This window comes from Meleagris gallopavo, chromosome 19, assembly GCF_000146605.3.
Source record: "Meleagris gallopavo isolate NT-WF06-2002-E0010 breed Aviagen turkey brand Nicholas breeding stock chromosome 19, Turkey_5.1, whole genome shotgun sequence".
NCBI classification, from domain to species: domain Eukaryota; kingdom Metazoa; phylum Chordata; class Aves; order Galliformes; family Phasianidae; genus Meleagris; species Meleagris gallopavo.
The window spans coordinates 9,787,529-9,793,792 of NC_015029.2; positions in this window are offsets into that span (position 1 = coordinate 9,787,529).

Sequence of the window (6,264 nt, forward strand, 5' to 3'; positions counted from 1 at the left end):
ACCAAGATTTAAAAGCTCATCGCCGGCCTTGTAATGCAGTAACTGATTGCACTGCTAATGTAATTAAGAAAAGATTATGATGTCCACGTGGCACACCAGATGGTGGCATTCATAGCAATCGGCACACACAACTGGCAGACAACTGCACAAGGGCAGTGCGGCTCAGGCAGCTGGAGCACTGTGCTCCATGCCACGCTCTGAGGAGGGGTTCTCCTGGCCACGGCCCCAGGCCCATCCCCACAACCCTACTGTAGGTGGCCCCGAGCCCGGCACCACAGGGCTGCACGAGGCACACTCGGCTCCTGTCCCCTGCAGGTGCTGTGTGCCCGCTCCACGTCAGGCGGAATGCGGGTCGTGGGCAGGGACACCAGGAGCTGCACCCCCTCGGTGCTGCGGGTGACCCCTGGGTGGGCAGTGCCTGGCACAAGGACTCCGTTCAGCTCCGTGAGCACTGTGCACCCTCAGTGGGACTCCGTGTGCCCGTAGGCGCTGGGCACGGTGCCCAGGATTGATGCCTGCACATGTGCTGGAGCTTCAGTTGTGCAAATACTGCTGCAGTTCTGAGATGCTCCCAGCAGGCTGGTGGAGGAAGCAGGGCCGTGCTCAGACGGAGCGCCTTGCTTTGCTCCCGGAAACAGCAGAGTAGCACTGCTCTGCATCCCATAACTCCCACGCAGCGCCGTACAGCGCCTGTCCTTGCAACCACACATGGATTTAACAACACAACTCTGACTCCTCTCTCAGTGCTGCAGCTGACATAAGAGCAGGCTGCAACCTCGCTGGAGATTTTATACCATCTGTATTTACAACATGAATATTTCAGTGAACGTGACATTTTGGAGACTTCTGTCCTGCAGGTTTGGTGATGACACATATCTGGGTCAGGAGAGCCGCAGGTCCTCCAGCAGCATTCTGTCAATAACTCACTGCTCTGAGTGCTGAGCGGCGCTCGCAGGACACGCTCCGGCACTGCGGGGTTTGTTGGCTCATTGAGCTGACACCATTCTGTAGCAACATAAAAACAGGTTTTGATCTCTGGCTGCTGGCCTCTGTCTGAAAAACACAGAGCAGGAGGCAGCCCCGCGGTGGCCATTCCATTAATGTCACTGTAACGCAGGCACTGTTTTACTGTCACTTATCAAAGGCAAACAGGAACAGGGCAGGGTGAGCAGAGGCCCTTCTCAGCCTCTCTGCCAGGTGCCCTGGGCACCACCCACAGCACCGCCCTGCTGAGAGTAGTACAGACTGTCACACCTGTGTGGGCCACAGCACCTGCTGCTGTCAGCCCTGGGCAGCCCCACCTGCCCCACACCGCCCACAGAGCACATTTAAGCACAGCTCTGGGTCCCCCTCTATTCCTGCTGAGCTCTGCTATGGGCTTCTACTCGCCTGGCCTCTGCCCTGCAGGCTGGTGGCTTGGCCCCCATTCTGTCGCATCCTGAGTTGTTGCCGTGAGGAGACAGAGAACAGCATCCTCCATGCAAGCCTTTGAAGAAGTTCTGGGAATGTGTGTTTCTGCTAAACCCAGATGAGATTTTTCTTTCCTTTTATGAAACACCACTCTTAAAATATTTACATTGCAAAAATGCTCCACTTTGCCTACAAAAGCTGTGCTTGGCGTGAGCCTCCTTCAGCCAGGAAGGGGCTGAGGAGCCCTTCTTCCCCTAATGCTAGGCACTATCGTGCTGCTGGGGCCTGGTGCTGAGTGCCCTGGGGGGCGGCTCTGTACGTGGCGGCTTCTGAGTGGGGTGTGAGGGCCTCCACCGCTCCTGCTGGCAGCTCAGTGCGAAGCCCTTCCTGCTCTCGCAGTGATGCTGTCACTGTCTGGTTATGGCTGCTGCTGGCATTGCTCTGCCCTGAATGCTGTCAGGCAGCCGAGCAGCGCGCTGGGGTGCTAAGCGGCACAAGCTGCAGCAGCCAAGGAGCCGGGCAGCAGTGTAATGCTGTAATGCTGCCAGCTGGCCTGGGAGCTGTGACAGGGGAACCAGCCTGCCCTGAACGGGGGGATGGCCCTTGGCGGCACACGGCCTCGCTGTGCTCCTGCACACAAAGGAGTGAGGCTGGAGGCGGCTCGGGGCTGCACCAGGGGGCAGCAATCCTTTGGCTGCAGCACTGACTGCAATGTGTGTGCGTTATTTTGATGGTTTTAGGAAGAACAAAGGATACTGAGGTTCTGCTCTGGTGAATCTGAAACTCGCAGCTGTAGTTTCTGAGGCCTTGTAAAGTGGAATGAAGAGGGGGCTGCACCTAGGGAATGCCTCACAGAGCCAGCTGGACTGTGAGCAATGCCAGCACCGTCAAATGATCACTGCATGAATTATTGATAGTGTTCCTCTGTGCAAACACCAGGTCACCTGTGTGCCACTGCCTGGCAGTGTGTTCCTGGGGCAGCAGTGCTGCATGCATAACTGCCGTAGACTGAGCTGCACACCTTCCCAGGGAGAACATGCAGCAGCACAGTGCATGTGGGGCACCCCAGCCTGTGTGGGTGGGCCCGGGGCAGTGTGCAGCAGTGCCTGACAGCAATGGAGGGCAGGGCAGTGTGTGCTGCACACTGTGCCCCACGGTGCCCATCCCCAGCAGGAAAGTGAGGTGAACACCAACACTTCACCACAGAGTTTGCAGAGAAAACGTTATTTCCCCAAATATGTTCATCATTCAAAATCATTCAAGCAAAAGTCTCCATCTTACTGTAGCTATTACTCATAATCGGAGATCCTGGGTATGTGCAGCCCTGGGTAATTAAGCATGTGCTTTTTCTGCCCTCTGTTTGGGTAGAAGAGCGGCTACAGTTCAGCTCCAAGCTGTCTTGCAGAACAGACAGAGCTGCTCCTGGCGGGGCATGGATGACCCCACTCCAGCGCGGAGCTGCTGCAGTGGCAGCACCTTGGGCAAGCTGCTCCCTTCCACCTTGTGATGCTTTGAGCCTGGCTTCCTTTGCAGGGGGAGCTGACGGGAGCCCTGGGCTGCCCCTTCCTGTGAGGAATGCCTCCACCTGTTCTGCAGCACAAGCACAGTTGGCTGTGGCTGTCTCTTGGTGCTCTGTGAGTCACAGCTGTCATCAGCAGCATTGGTGTATGCTGGTGTTCCTTATGCCAGAACTGGACTGGGCTACAACATGTAGGTTGTTCTGGAAGTAATGCCTCCTATTTTTTTCCACGGAAGCTACAATACATAGGCCAGCTGTGCAGCTCTGAGCCCGACCTTAGGTGCAGGCACTGCCCCAGCCCTGGACCAGCACCCCAAGGGCTTTGCAGCACTGTGTCAGCCTGCGTGTGGGCTGTGCCGCTGCAGTGAGCAGAATTGCTGTCCCTGCGGGGCTGCACGGAGTAACTGACCTCACAGCCTTTCCTTTAGTTCAGTGAACTGTTTAAGCATGTGCTTAAAATGGTACATACGTTTTAGTGCTTTTCTGACCTGGGGCTAAGTGAGGAACTGATAACACTAAACACAGTGTTTCCTCTGTATTCAGGCTCCTGCATGAACTGCAGCTTTCCCTGGGGAGTTGCAAAACCAGCACAAATGTGCAGGATGACTTTGAGCTGCCCACTGCTATGCTGCGGGGACCTGGCAGTGCCCAATGTGAGGCAGGGACTGGATCTGTGGTGCTGCTGGGGCTGGCGGTGAGCAGGGCTGGCTGCTCCCACCATGATCCAGCCCAGAGAACCCTGGTGAGTGGGCAGCAGCAGCACACAGGCAGCTCAGTGCAGCATTACCACCTTTGTCCTTGTGTTCTGCCCTTGATTTGTTCAGTGAAGGTTAATGTTGCTCATGGCTTAGGCAGTTTCCAGCTGGAGGGCATAGCACATTCCTTTGCCTTTCCCACCTATCAGTGCTCTCACCTTGGGACCATAGAGAGCTGTCCTCCCACTCAGCAGCTGCAGGAGATGCCATGTGTTCAAGATAAGACACCACTGGCCTGTTCTGCCCAGCTGTGCGCTCCCCAGCAGAGGGGATGGCTCTGGTCCCTGTCCCCACAGTGCCCAGCGCCAGGCCTCGGGGAGCAGCACCACAGCTGTGCTGTTGGGAAATTCACGGACAATTCATAAATGTGTTTTACAGACAGCTGTTAGCATGTGCTGAGCAGAGCTCATTTTGCCAAGGAAAGCCAGTTACAGGATTATAGCAGGGCCACTTAAATATTATGATCCATAACATATAAATAGTGGGCTGAGCGCTGCTGCGTGGTGCTGCACAGGCAGCACTGTGCACTCTGCCCAGGCTCTCACAGGAAGATCAAACTTGCAGTAAAATGAAATGCAAAATGTGCTGTGGGACCTGGTGGGCGGTCTGAAGGTTTTGACTCCCAAAATATCACTGCTGTTCAGGATCATGTCACTACCTGAAATGCTCTGGGATCTCCCCATTGAAGAGCAGCCCACGCACATTCTGGGAGGCAGCAGGTGGTGCCCCGCAGCCTGCAGCAACTCAAGAGCCTGTCCACAGTGCTGCTTTGCTGTAGCTCAGACACTTTTAAGAAATATTTAGCTGCTGATCTGATAGGCCATGCAGTGCCCGGGCCCGTGCTGCCCTGAGGATGGGGGTATGTGGGAACTGCCCCAGCTTCTGGAGAAAGAGTACCCGGAGCCCTCTGGGATGCACTCAGCCCATGCACATCCCTCCTTCTGCCGCTGCAGTCTGCCTGTGTGTCTGTGCCTGGGACGTGCGCTGGCAGCTGCGCTGTTCCCATGCCTGGACTGAAACCTCCACAGGAGATACCAGGATATTTCTGCTCCTCTCAGAAAGCCATCCTGGGAGCCAGAGCCCAGCGTGATGCAGACACTGCATATGGCAGGAGAACTTGTGAGAAAAGGCATTGTCTGAGTAAAAAACAAATGTACCCTTGGAAAAGAAATATATGCAAAGTATTTGGGGGATAACGTTGTACTTGCAAATAGTTACGCTTTTGAGGAACTTTATATGGTAGATGGACCAACTGCAGTGTGGTTAGTCATGTACTTAATGCTATGGGAATAAGTATGTGCTGATTCAGAGCCTGTGCTCGTGCCCTGTGGAGGAGCAGCACTGCGTCCATCTCAGCCCTGCATATAGCAGCTCCGTGTGCCCTGAGCAGTGCAGCTCCTCCAGGGGGAGAGCAGCAGCACCTGAGCTGTGCTGGGAGCGATGTGTCACCGCAGCTCCTGCCAGACACACAGGGTGTACGTTTGCAGTGTATGGTGGAATGTTTTGTGGATGCTAAGCAGCAATTAGAGTCTTCCTCTGGAATCGATTCATTTCACACTGCCATGGTAGCAGGGAGGATCTTATTGAAACTGTAGGATTTTTAATATCATTACGCTAAAGACTCTCTCAGTATCGGTGTCTCCGTGGAGGGTCATTAGTGCACTGTAATGGGTAACAACTTCTCCAGTTCAGGAAATCTTGTTGTATTTGTAATGGGACGTCTGGGGCATATATTATGTATGGGACATATATTTCTCATTTCCACCAGGCATCATCTTTCCTTCTCTCTAAATTATTCTCTGAATAAAAAAAAAAATCTCTCAAAAAAGATGTATTCCTTATTTCTCTCTATTCTGTTTTAATCTTTGAACCCAGAAACCACTACCACGAGAGCTGCACACACTGTACAGAGGGGTGCTCAGCTGCGCAGAGAGGGAAGGCCATGGGCCCAGCTGTGCTGGAGCAGGAGTGCCATGTTCTGGGGTACACAGCACTGCCCTGGGTATTGCTGCCTGCCTTGTTATAAAGGTTCTCACTACACCTTCACAGAACTTTTCTTACTGCATTTCATACCCACTGCTTCCAGACCAGACTGAGGACAAGAACTGGTTGCTGCCTTCCTCTTTGATTCTCTTCCAGCTTAATGCTTTCCTCTGTACTGCACTTTGCTTCTCACCTCTGCTTGGTTTTGTTTCATTATTTCTTTCCTCCAGTTCTTTCAGTGCTGCAGTAAAGGCTGTTGATGTTGGCCTTACACCAACGTTCTACTCTGTGGGTTATTACCCCCTGCAAGCACGGTGCCCAGAGCTGGGTGCAGGACAGCTGCGGCATTACCCTATGGCTGCCGGTGTAAGCTGTGCCGCGGTCTGCATCAGCCGCTAACTAGGCGCGTTCTCAGTGCCATCGCTGGAACGTGACAACATCGAGCCCAGCAGAGCTCCGCAGCGGCTCAGGTCAGGACGTCTCTGTGCTGCAGGGCTGCGTGCCCCGTTTGGTTGCAGGCTGCGCCGGGCGGATCGCTGAGGTCGGGTCGGTCCGCAGCTGTTCGACCCCAGGAGCGCAACTGCTGCCATCGGCCCG